At 38.3% G+C, this 12,835-nt stretch overlaps 1 protein-coding gene across 1 annotated transcript in view; it reads right to left on the bottom strand.

Moving 5' to 3' along the window:
* The window catches only part of B3GAT2 (beta-1,3-glucuronyltransferase 2), a 76,505-nt gene that overhangs the window by 28,125 nt on the left and 35,545 nt on the right, over positions 1–12,835 (bottom strand). The window lies entirely within an intron of this gene.

Here is a 12,835-nt window from a genome sequence, read left to right as displayed (position 1 = left end):
AATAGACCGGAAGCAGCCCACAAGACACCTTCCTGCTAACTAGAAGCTTCCCTTTCCTCAGACACATACGTATACCAGTACCAGGCCCATGGCTTGGCCATTAAAGTGCTTTCAGCTCCACTCACCCTCTCAGCTGGGGGTGTCCTTGGGCATAACTGACACAGCTGCATTTGGTGGACTGTTGTAATGACCATTTCAACCCCAAAGCTTTTTCTCCCCCTCTAACACCAAAGCTTCGTGCTCAGCATGAGTCTGCTGGAGATTAACTCCCTCTCCTTCTGCTCCTCTCCTTCTTGTAAGCATGCGCTCTTTCTCTCTCTTCCTAAAATAAATAAAATCTTAAAAAAAAAAAAAAAATCTTTGCCTAACTCAAAATCACAAGAGTTTTCTCCTCCTCTCTACAAGTACTATAGTTGTCGCTTTTAGGTTTATGATCTATTTAGACTATGATCTAGTTAGCATTAATTTGGGAGTTTGCTATGAGGGGCTGACTGTATCACCCAAGCACCCCTGAAGCTATGTTCTTTCTCCTTTTTTGCATACAGATATCTGATTATTCCAACCACAGTATGTGAATGGATATGTGACTACCCCAGAACTGAACAGTCTTTGCACCTTTGTGGGTTTATTTATGGACATTCTCCTCTGATCTGCTGGTTCCTTTGTTGATCTTGATGCTAACACCCTGTCCTGATTTACTGTGGCTCTAGAGTACTCTGGCTGTCCGGCAGTATTAATCCTTTGTTCTTCTTCATCAAAGTTGTTTTGACTGTTCTAATTCCTTTTCCTTTCCATATGAGTTTCAGATGCACCTTGAACATTTTAGCAAATTTTTATTGGGATTGCATTAAATCTATGTAACAGTTTGGTGAGAACAGATAGCTTAACAAAATCGGGTCATGAATAAGACATAGTTCTTCATTTACATAGATTTTTCATTTTCCTCAGCAATGTTTTCATGATTTAATTTTTTTTTTTTAGGTTTTATTTATTTGATAGAGATCACAAGTAGGCAGGCAGAGACACAGGCAGAGAGAGAGGAGGAAGAAGGCTCCCTGCTGAGCAGAGAGCCAGATGTGGGGGAGGGGGGGTGGATCCCAGGACCCTGAAAACATGACCTGAGCCAAAGGCAGAGGCCACCCAGCACCCACGTGATTCAATTCTTGAATCAATATTAACATTTAATGTTTTGTGTCCTATGTCATCTCCGTAGGTGGGGAAAAAAAAACCCAGAAAGTTTACTAAAATTTCCACAGAAATTTCACGCCCCCCCAACTCACTCCACCTTCAAACTCCTGTTCCCTCACACACTGCAGAAAGTGTAAATATTTCTATCTGTCTTATGTATCAAACATGCAAACATATGAAAAAACTAGAATCTAAATACAGGTGTTTTTCTTAAATTGATGTAATGGCCTTATATCTATCTCTAAGGTATTAACAACAATACTGTTCTTTTTTGTTATTTCCTTAAAATGTGCATGATTTTTCAGCTCCTAAATTGTTTTTGCCCAGAACATTAAATTTTCAAATCTGCCAAACGCTGGGAAACAGACCCTTTCTCCACCTTGTGTGTCCTCTTGAAAATGCATAGGTTGTGCCCTACATATGTCAGGTGCCAAAAATTCTTGATAAGCACCAGGTAGTAACTGAAAGGAAGACCACGTGTAACAAGCAAGCAGTGTGTGCCTGTGCAGGCCAAGGGACCAGCTCACCATCAGAAGAGGAGAAGGACAGACAATAAATGAACAGAAGTTTAAAATGATTTTAAAATAGGAATGGAGAAATCACCATTATGGAGAATAATAAACCATAACTGTGAGACCACTAGCGTGAGGGAATTAAACATGGCCAAACCTGTGTTGTGGCAGGCTTTTCACTTAAACCGGGCCAGGAAAGACATGCAGGATTTGGCCCGCAGACTTCAGAAGAGCCTCAGGTTCTAGGTAATGAGATGAATCCAAGAAACAAAACTTCCCATTTCTGTGCCAGTTTCTTGCTAGAAAATGCAGGTTTGGCTTATCACATTCCAAATTCCTGAGAGCAGCTCAGAGCTAACACTTACTTATGCTGGATTTTTTCAGAGAAGGGTGTTCAAAGGTGAAGGAGTGACTATCTGAACACAGGTGATATGGCAGGATTATGTATGCAAAATTTTAAAAAAAAAAAAACTTGTCATTTAAGTAAGTAGTTTAATACTTTGGAAGGATCCAGATGCCCTTGCCATGTGTGCACGGCTCCGAGAGTCAGCGTGGAACGCTCCATCAGAGTTAGACACACGCCCCTCAGTACCCCTCCACTGTATCACATGGAATGTGCCAGACATTTCAAAGGAAAATAGCACAGCTATTTACAGAACTTCTTCATTTCACCCCTGGGAGATATCCTTTGTTCTGTGTCCTTTTCGCTCAATCTATGCTCTTTAAGAATTCCTCAGCAGCCACCTTTTCTGAGAAGGGGGGAAGATAACAATGACTGTTACTATTAAAAGTAAAAGCACTTTCATACAACTGAAATATTCTTGGTATTTAAAATTTTTGTTACTTTATTAACACAAAATAATAGTTACATCAGGGGCACAACCTCAAGTGGCTGTGTGAGCCCCAATCTAAAACAGAGAACTAAACCTCTAGACAGAAGAGGAATAGGAAGCAATTCACATATTTCTAAGAGTTACATTATTAAAAATAGATCCCCAAGGCATTCTCCTTTTCTTTAATGCCAAAGTCATAATCGGTCATTTATTTCTCCCACCACAACCTCCATTAAATAGACAGGACTTGCACAGCAATGTTAACCAGCCAAAATCGTGGACTATTTTCATAGTCCCAAGGGCTACTAAGGACACAAAAGATACCTCTGGTACATCTCCACACTCTTCCTAAATGCCATTTAAACTATCGAAGGGCAGGCCTGCCTCATTGGCTTACCTAGCTGGCTCAGCTGGTTAAGCAGCAGTTTTGATCTCAGCGCAGGTCTTGAATTCAGGGTTGTATGTTCAAGCCTGCGATGGGCTCCACTCTCCAGTGCTGTGGAGACTACTTTTAAAAACACCCAAAGCCAAAAACAACAAGAAAAACTATCCCAGGGTAGGTGGTAGTTGTTCATCTTCATCTTCTCCAGAAAGGAGGAAAGCAGGTAACTACTTCCCCCACCTGTGTCTGGTGACCCTCACCAACAATCAGCCCCTGGGTTTTGTAGCCAACTTTTTTTTTTTTTTTTCTGCAGCTTTACAACCTTTTGGTCCCTCCCTGGGGAACAGCTAAGAGCCAGCTCCAGGGACTGGAATACTTCAGAAGATCACACTAGGCGATCATCAGAATGCCCTTAAAGCAGAAAGAGTTAAACAAATGCCTTTCTCTTTCTTGAAGACACACCACTATGGTGAAATCTTGTCTTATTTTTTCTAAAGGGAAATGAATAAAGTTCTTAATTTTCTGAAATTTAAAATGCTGTAAGTGAGCTGGGGAAATCAGAGGGGGAGACAAACCATGAAGGACTGTGGACTCTGAGAAATAAAACTGAGGGTTTTGGAGGGGAGGGGAGTGGGGGTTTGGGTGAACCTGGTGGTGAGTATTATGGAGGGCACGTATTGCATGGAGCACTGGGTATGGTGCATAAACAATGAATTTTGGAACATTGAAAATAAAATTTAAAAAATTTTTAACTAAATAAATAAAAATTAAAATGCTATAGGTAACCTTAAGGAGAATTACCATAAAGAATGACACTCTGTATCCTGCTTTTTTAACACTGCAGTGGGAAAGAAAAACACCCTAAATCCAAAAGGATCAATAAACGGAAGACACAAGGAAAGAGCAGGACAAATACAAGGAAGAAATACAAAAATGATGACCTGGAGTTGAGTATCCTTCTCCAATTTCACTGTCCATAAACATCTGATATTTCCAACAGAGAAACTACATTACATAATCCAACATACCCATAAAATCCCTTGGGAACAAGTTCGAAAATTAATGTCATATCTGTGTTTTCTTTCTTGCATCTGCCCCCTAAAGGTTTTAGCATCCTTCAACTCATGGACACTTGGCTCAATGCTATTCATTCCAGAGTCCTTCACGTATCTTTATATTGCCTAGGATTTTTTTTTTTTTTTTTTTGCCTGATTTCCCTATACCTCCATTCCCACAGCATGAAATTTGAGGTGCATAAAGTATCTAAGAATTCTAGAAAGTAGAAATGTTCCTAATGTTATATTCTAAACTCATCTCCTATGTTATTAGTTAGAAGATCAAGTTTAACATTTCTTCCATTCCTGCTGTATTTTTTCACTAAACCATCCATCACATAATGTGTGTCCAGTGCTGTGCTAGGCCCTGAGCAAGGCTGACAATGTTCTCATTTACCAAGCCAACAATCCAGTAGAGAAAAAGCAATGACACGTCAAATCGCAAAATTAGTTACTTAATTTCTATGCTGATAAGGGCTGCAAGGGAAGAAGATGGTCTATAGGAGCAGGATGCAGAGGATCTGATGTGATCTGGGATCTGCTGAAGTTTCCTTAAGGACATCAGCATGAGCTAAGTCTAAAGCCTGAAGCATGAACTACTGTGGACAAGAAGACTAAAAATATTCCAGGAAAAGGAACTCAGGTCCATGGGCTCCTGACAGGGATATTCCCCTGCATTCTTTAATTAAAAACAAAACAGAAAATCTATTGTGGACAGTGGCTGTTAGGAGTCAAGTTTCTCACTGTTGTATTAAGAATTTACAGACAAACAGAAGAGAGAGCTAGAATTATCCATGTGGTTATAGATTAGAGCTGGAGGCATCAATATGAACTCATTTTTAGCTGAAATGGCTATACAGATAGATGTGTCTACATGGGTTAGTATCACAGATAGTTATACAGATGGTTATTGAGATGGTTATACAGATAGAGAGATGTGTATACATGGATTAGTATCACATGTTTATTTCCTTGCTCTATCAGCAGACAGGGCCCAGAAATAATGACACTCCAGTAGCAATGAACACACCTGGTGCCCAGATCTTGGTTTCTAATCCCATACTCTAATAGAAGGAACCAGACCCACTCACAGAAGTAGCTGATTCTAGGTCTGAAGCAAAAAATACACAAGACATATCCCAAGGTATCTTTACAGTCAGAAAGTAAGGAAGTGCTCAAGAACAAAAGCAAATAAAAAACTGCACATTGATCAGAGTATATAAAAGACATGCAGGAGCCAACTGAAAGAGCTCCAACTGGCCAAAGCTGGAACAATGTGTGCAAAACAAATTAAGGAGTTATACCTTAAAGTATAAAGTAAATACTAAACACTAATATAACCTGAAATATATAAATGACTGAATACATAAGTAAATGGACAATAGACAAATCTCCCATTCAGGCGCATTCCAAAAAATTTATGCAGATAACTTCCCAACAAGGAGGTGGAATGCATTCCTTAAGTATGAGCTGCACACAGTAACTTCTTTCCAAAAGAAAAGCTTGGAAGGAAGTCTGGAGTGGGGAAGGTGCTTTACAGTAAAGAGAGCTGATGAGACAAATGATCAAGGTTAAAATCAACATTGGTAAGTCATGTTGATAGAGTGCATCTTTCTTATGATGTACCAATAAAGGCTACCTCTATGGTCTTTTCTAATATCATTCTTCAATAAAAGGAACCAGGGCTTCTTGGATAAATGGCTGATTCTAGGAGTGGGCCGAACAGACACAAGGTGAGCATGAAGCATCTTGTAATACCAGGAAGTAAGGAAGTGTTGAAAAGCAAACAAGCAAACAAGAACCTCAAGCAAACCCACAGTGATGGATGTATGTCAAAAGGACACAACCAACTGAAAGAGTTCCAATGGTCAGAACCAGAACAACTTGAGTCATAAAATAATGTTGACTCTCTGTACCCTTGATGTGATGTTATGAACGCAGCACTTACCACAGTGGTCTTCTTCCTTCCTTGAAACCAGTAATCCCACAATCTACTCAGGAAAAACATCAGACAAATTCCAATAGAGGGGAGTCCTCTAATACACGTAACAAGTGCTCCTCAAAATTGTCAAGATCATTGATAACAAGAAAAATCTGAGAAACTGTCACAACCAAGGAGAACCTCAAAAAACATGACAACTCACTGTAATGTGGTATCTAAGATGGGATCCTAAAACAGGAAAAGGCCATCAGGTACAAATCAAGAACATCTGAATAAAGAATATACTTTGGTTCATACTGGTTCATTAATTGTAATACATGGTACTGTAATAATGTAAAATGTTAATAGAAGAGGAAACTGGATATGAAGTATAGGAAACTTTCTAGTATCTCCTCAGTTTTTCTATAAATCAAAAACTTCTGTTTTTTGGAGAGAGGGAAGATGGAGCAGAAAGAGATGGCAGAAGATCCTGAGCTCACCCCCTCCCAGGGACAAACCAGGACAACTACATATACTGCAGCTCACTCTGAAAATGACCTCAAGTCTGGGAGAACCAACCTTCCACATCTAAAGTCCTAAGGAGAAGTCCACATTGAATTGAGTAGGAGGGGCAGAGATGCAGCTGGGAGCCAAACCTCCAGCATGGCTACCCACAATCAGAAGGGACATTACAAGCATGAGCAGCAAAGGGATCAAGGCCCAAACCAGGAATGCCCAGCCCTGAGGACCTGCACTGGGAAGGTAAGTCAGCACAATACTGGCTTTAAAAGTCAGCAGGACTGAACTCCTGGAGAGCCAGAGAGGCCATGGGAAACCAAGTCTCTGCTTTAAAGAGCTAGCACACTGTATCACTCTGCACAAGACCCAGCACAGAAGTAACAGTTTGAAAAGCACCTGGGAGTGAAAAGCACATGAAGATTTACTGACTAATTTTAGTACCTGTGCCACAAAGGCAGGGATCTGCGGGAACTTTCTCCAGGAACAGTAGTGCTGCTGGGCACAAATTTTTTGCTCTCCTTCAGCCCACATAAGCAGCTGCACAAGTAACATTATACAGGATGGACCACACAAAATAAGTCTCAATACATTTAAGATTGAAATTATATTCATCTTTTCCAACCAGAAATCAATTACAATAAAAGAAGCAGAACACAAATGTGGCACTAAAAAGCATGGTACTAAACAACCAAAGGGTCAACAAAGAAATCATAGAGAAAAACAAAAAAAATATCTGAGACAAATGGAAGTGGAAACACATTGGTTCAAAATCTTTGAAACACAGCAAAAGCAGTTCTAAGAGAAAAATTACAGCAATGTAAGTCTGTCTTAAGAAACAAACAAAATCTCGGGGCGCCTGGGTGGCTCAGTGGGTTAGAGCCTCTCTGCCTTCTGCTCAGGTCATGATCCTGGAGTCCTGGGATAGAGTCCCGCATCGGGCTCCCTGCTTGTCCCTCTCTCTCTCTCTCTCTGCCTGCCTCTCTGCCTACCTGTGATCTCTGTCAAAAAAATAAATAAAATCTTAAAATAAAATAAACAAAATCTCAAATAATCTAAACTTACAGTTAAAGGAGCTAGAAAGAGAACACCACCAAGGTTGGTAGAAGGAAAAAATAATAAAGTACAGAGAAGGAATAAATGAAATAGAGACTAGAAAAAAAAATTGAAAAGATCAATAAAACTAAGAGCTAGTTCTTTGAAAACATAAACAAAATTGATAAACCTTTAACCAGACTCAAGGAATAAAAAATACTCAAATGAAACCAGAAATGAAAGAAAAGAAACACACTCAAAATACACACAACAAAACAAAAACAGAATTATAAGACTACTACAAAAAAAAATTGTATGCAAACAAATTAAGCAACCTAGAAGAAATGGATAAGTTTCTAGACACAATCTTCTGTGACAGAATCAAGAACAAATAGAAAATCTGAACAGACCAATTACTAGTAACAAAATTAAATAAATAATCAAAAAAACTCCCAACAAACAAAATCCAAGACCAGATGGCTTCACAAGTGAATGCTAAAAAACATTTGAAGACAACTTAATAACTATCCTCAAACTATCCCAGGAAATAGAAGAGGAAGGGATGCTTCCAAATTCATTCTATGAGATCAGCATTACCCTGATACCAAAACCAGAAAAAGACACTACAAAAAAAAGAAAATTACAGACCAGTATCTCTGATAAACATAGATGCAAAAGTTGTCAACAAAATATTAGCAAATCAAATGTAAAAATACATTAAAAATATCATTCACCACAATCAAGTGGGATTTATTCCAGGATGCAAAGACCGTTCAATATATGCAAATTGATTAACATGATATACCATGTTAACGAAGTGAAGAATAAAAATCATACAGATGCAGAAAAACCAACAAAATTCAACATCTCTTCATGACAAAAACTCTTAACAAAATGGGTATAGAAGGAACATACCTCAACATAATAAAGATTATGCATTACAAACTCAAGGGTGAAAAGGTGAAAACTTTTCCTCTAAGATCAGGAACAAGACAAGGATTCCTATTGTCACCACTTTTATTCAATATAGAACTAGAAATCCTAACCACAGCAATCAGATGAAATAAAAAGCATCTAGTGGGGTTATGGACATTGGGGAGGGTATGTGCTTTGGTGAGTGCTGTGAAGTGTGTAAACCTGGCGATTCACAGACCTGTACCCCTGGGGATAAAAATATATGTTTATAAAAAATAAAAAATTAAAAAAAAATAAAAAGCATCTAAATTGGCAAGGAAAAAGCAAAACCATCACCACTGTGGACAAAATGATGAATATAGGAAACCATAAAGACTCCATTTAAAAAAAAAACTGTTACAATAAATGAATTCAGTAGAGTAAAATATAATAAAATATCAATATATGGAAATCTGTTGCATTTCTATACACTAAAAACAAACTAGCAAAAAAATAAATTAAGAAAACAATACCATCCACAATTGCATCAAAAATAATAAAATACCAGGTGCCAGGATGGCTCAGTCAGTTGAATGTCTGCCTTCAGCTCAGGTTATGATTTGGGGGTCATGGGATGGAGCCCCAGGTGAGGTTCCCTGCTCAGCAGGAAGTCTGCTTCTCCCTCTCCCTCTGAACCCCCACTACCCCCTGCTACACTTAGCTCATGCTCTCTCTTGCCCTCTCTCTCAATTAAATACATATAATCTTTTTTTTAAAAAAAGAATAAAATATCTAGGAATAAACTTAACCAAAGAGGTGAAAGACCTGTACTCTGAAAACTAGGATATTGTTGAAATAAAAGATGACACAAACAAATGGAAAGATATACCATGTTCATGGACTCGAAAAATTGTTAAAATGTCCATACTACCCAAAGCAATCTACAGATTCAATGCAATCCTCATTAAAATAATGGTATTTTTTCACAGAACTAGAAAAGATAATCCTAAAATTTGTATGGAACCATAGAAGATAAGCCAAATTGCCAAAGTAATCTAAAGAAAGAAGAACAAAGTTAGAGGTATCACAATCCCATATTGTAAATTATGTTACAAAAGTGTAATAATCAAAACAGTATGGTACTAGCACAAAAACAGACACACATATCAATGGACTAAAGAGTCCAGAAATAAACCCACTTATATGATCAATTAATCTATGACAAAGGAAGCAAGAATATACACTGAGGAATAGACAGATTCTTCAATAAATGATGTTGGGATAACTATACAGCTACATGCAAAAGAATAAAATGAAACCACTTTCTTATACCATACATAAAAATAGTCAAAATGGATTAAAGACCTAAATGTGAGACTTGAGACCATAAAAGGGCTAAAAGTAAACATAGGCAGTAATCTAGTAGACATCATCCTTACAAAATTTTTTCTGGATATGTCTACCCAAGTGAGGGAATCAAAAACAAAAATAAACAATGGGAACTACATTAATCAAAATGGCTTTTGCACAGGAGAAGGAACCATAGACAAAATGAAAAGGCAAACTAGTAAATGGGAGATGATATTTGCAAATGATATAACCAATAAGCCGTTAATATCCAAAATATATAAAGTTGTCCTACAACTCAACACAAAAATAAACCAAACAATCTGATTTAAAAATGGGCAGAGGACCTAAACAGGCATTTTTCTGAAGACGACATACGGATGGCAAACAGACACATGAAAAGATGCTCATCACTTGTCATCAGGGAAGGTGCAAATCAAAACAGGGAGATACCACCTCACACTCATCAGAATTGCTAGAATGAAAAAGACAAGAAATAACAAGGGTCAATGAGGATGTAGGAAAAGTGAACCCTGGTGCACTGTCAGTGGGAATTTAAGTTGGTACAGCCACTGTGGAAAACATATGGAGGTTTCTCAAAAAACTAAAAATAGAAGTACATAAAATCCAGTAATGTCACTTCTATGTTTACTTGAAGAAAATAAAAAGACTAATTAGAAAAGATATATGCCCCTCTATGTTTACTGTGGCATTAATTATAATAGCTGAGATATGGAAGAAACCAAAGTGCCCATCAACAGATGAATGGATAAAGGAGATGCGGTATATATACAATGGAGTATTACCCAGCCATTAAAAGAAAGAAATCTTGTCATTTGTGCCATTATGCATAGACCTAACCGGTAATACGCTAAGTGAAATAAGTCCAAAAAAGACAAACACCTTATGATTTCACCTATGTGTGGAATCTAAAAAGCAATCAACCAAATAAAAAACAGACACAGACTCATAAATACAGAGAAAAAAATGGTACTTTCCAGAGGGGAAGGGAGTAAGGCGAGGGGTGAAATAGGTGAAGGAGAGTAAGAGACACAAACTCCCAGTTAGAAGTCAGAGATGAGGGCGCCTGGGTGGCTCAGTGGGTTAAGCCGCTGCCTTCGGCTCAGGTCATGATCTCAGGGTCCTGGGATGGAGTCCCACATCGGGCTCTCTGCTCAGCGGGGAGCCTGCTTCCTCCTCTCTCTCTGCCTTCCTCTCTGCCTACTTGTGATCTCTCTCTGTCGAATAAATAAATAAAATCTTAAAAAAAATTTAAAAAAAAAAAGAAGTCAGAGATGAAAAATACAGCACAGGAAATACAGCCAATAACCTGTATTAACACTGTATGGTAACTATGCGTACCATGGTGAGAATTTTATGTTTATACTTGTTTTTTTAAAAGGTTTTATTTGTTTGACAGAGACAGAGAGAAAGCACTCAAGCAGGTGGAGTGGCAGGCAGAGGGAAAGGGAAAAGCAGGTCCCCCCCCCCCACCTAGTAGAGAGCTGGACATGGGGCTCCATTCCAGGACCCTGGGATCATGACCTGAGCTCAAGGCAGACGCTTAACAAACTGAGCCACCCAGTTGCCCCTATATTTGTACTTGTTGAATTACTATGCTACATAACTGAAACTAATGTACATCCACTATAGTTCAATTAAAAATAAAAATAGGGGTGCCTGGGTGGCTCAGTGGGTTAAGGCCTCTGCCTTCAACTCAGGTCATGATCTCCGGGTCCTGGGATTGAGCCCCCACATCAGACTCTCTGCTCAGCAGGTATCCTGCTTCCTCCTCTCTCTCTGTCTGCCTCTCTACCTACTTGTGGTCTCTGTCTGTCAAATAAATAAATAAAATCTTAAAAAAAAAATAAAAATAAAATAAAAATAAAACTGGTTACTTTACAAGAATAAAGTCCATTATTTAAAAAAATAATTTAAAAGTTTCTAAGGCAATCATTCCTTTTCCATCAACCCCTGTTAGGGAGGATACAGACTTATTTTCTAGCTTGGGGGTCAATTTTTCTTTCACTTTTTGTGTTCTTAGGTATTGTGAAGACCAGAGCAGCACTGGTCCAAACATGGTCCTGCAGCAAAGTGTGGTTTGGTCTGCACAGAGATGTTGTGTTTTAAATTGAGACATGTTACAATCCAAAGATTTCTGGTGTCTCTGAAAACTTGGCAAGCTGGGCTAGCATCACACATGGCAATGCTGGCACTGCAAGGCTACTACATAGCCTTCTCCTATCGTCCATGGTCCCCCACCTCTCCCATCACAGCCCCAAAGCTGAGTGTCAATCACCATGATTACTAGTTGGTGCTGTCACAGGAAGTGTTCTTATCTCCAAAGTGGGAAAACTGAGAAACACACCAAATTGGCCATACATTTCAAGAAACAGGGAGGTAACACTGTTGTGTGTATGGAAATGAGAGATGTTCCTATACATTTAATATTCAAAGTATGTATTTAAGACACCATTAGAAACATAGGAACTACAAGAAATACATGAAAAAGGGACATAATTAAAAACCTTAATACACGAAAATAAATTAGGTTGTAGTTTCAATCCTTCAAGTTGTAATACCAATTAAGTAAATGCTTACACATGGCCAACTTAAGTATGCCACCTGCTTAAAAGCATATGAATTCGTGAATCCTGGTATGGATTGTCTGGAAGGAGCCAGCTTGGGCTCGGCTTATTATAAAGCTACTCTAATTAAGACAATGAGATATTAGTGTAAAGATAGGTAAATAAATGAAAGAGATCAGAGTTCATAATGAGTTCTTTCCATAGATGGTTGGTTTTTTTTTTTTTTTTTTTTAAGTAGTATGCTGAACTAATGCAATGGGGGAAAGGACAAAGCTTTCAGTACATAATGCTGGAAGAATTGGGTATCTATGGAAGGAAAAGAAAGGGGAGGGGAAGGGAAGGGGAAAGGGAAGAAAAGAAAAGAAAAGAACTTTAATCTCCATGTCTTACAAATTCATAAAAACTCAAAATGGAATCATGATCCTAAGTACAAAAACTAAATTCATACAACTTGCAAAAGAAAATACAGAAGATCACTACGTTTGTGTCTTTAGGGTAAATACCCAGTAGTGCAATTGCTGGGTCATAAGGCAGTTCTATTTTCAACATTTTGAGGAACCTCCA

Source organism: Mustela nigripes, chromosome 5, assembly GCF_022355385.1.
Source record: "Mustela nigripes isolate SB6536 chromosome 5, MUSNIG.SB6536, whole genome shotgun sequence".
NCBI lineage: Eukaryota > Metazoa > Chordata > Mammalia > Carnivora > Mustelidae > Mustela > Mustela nigripes.
The sequence above is the reverse complement of the archived record's forward strand: the minus strand, read 5'-3'. Positions and strand labels throughout refer to the sequence as shown.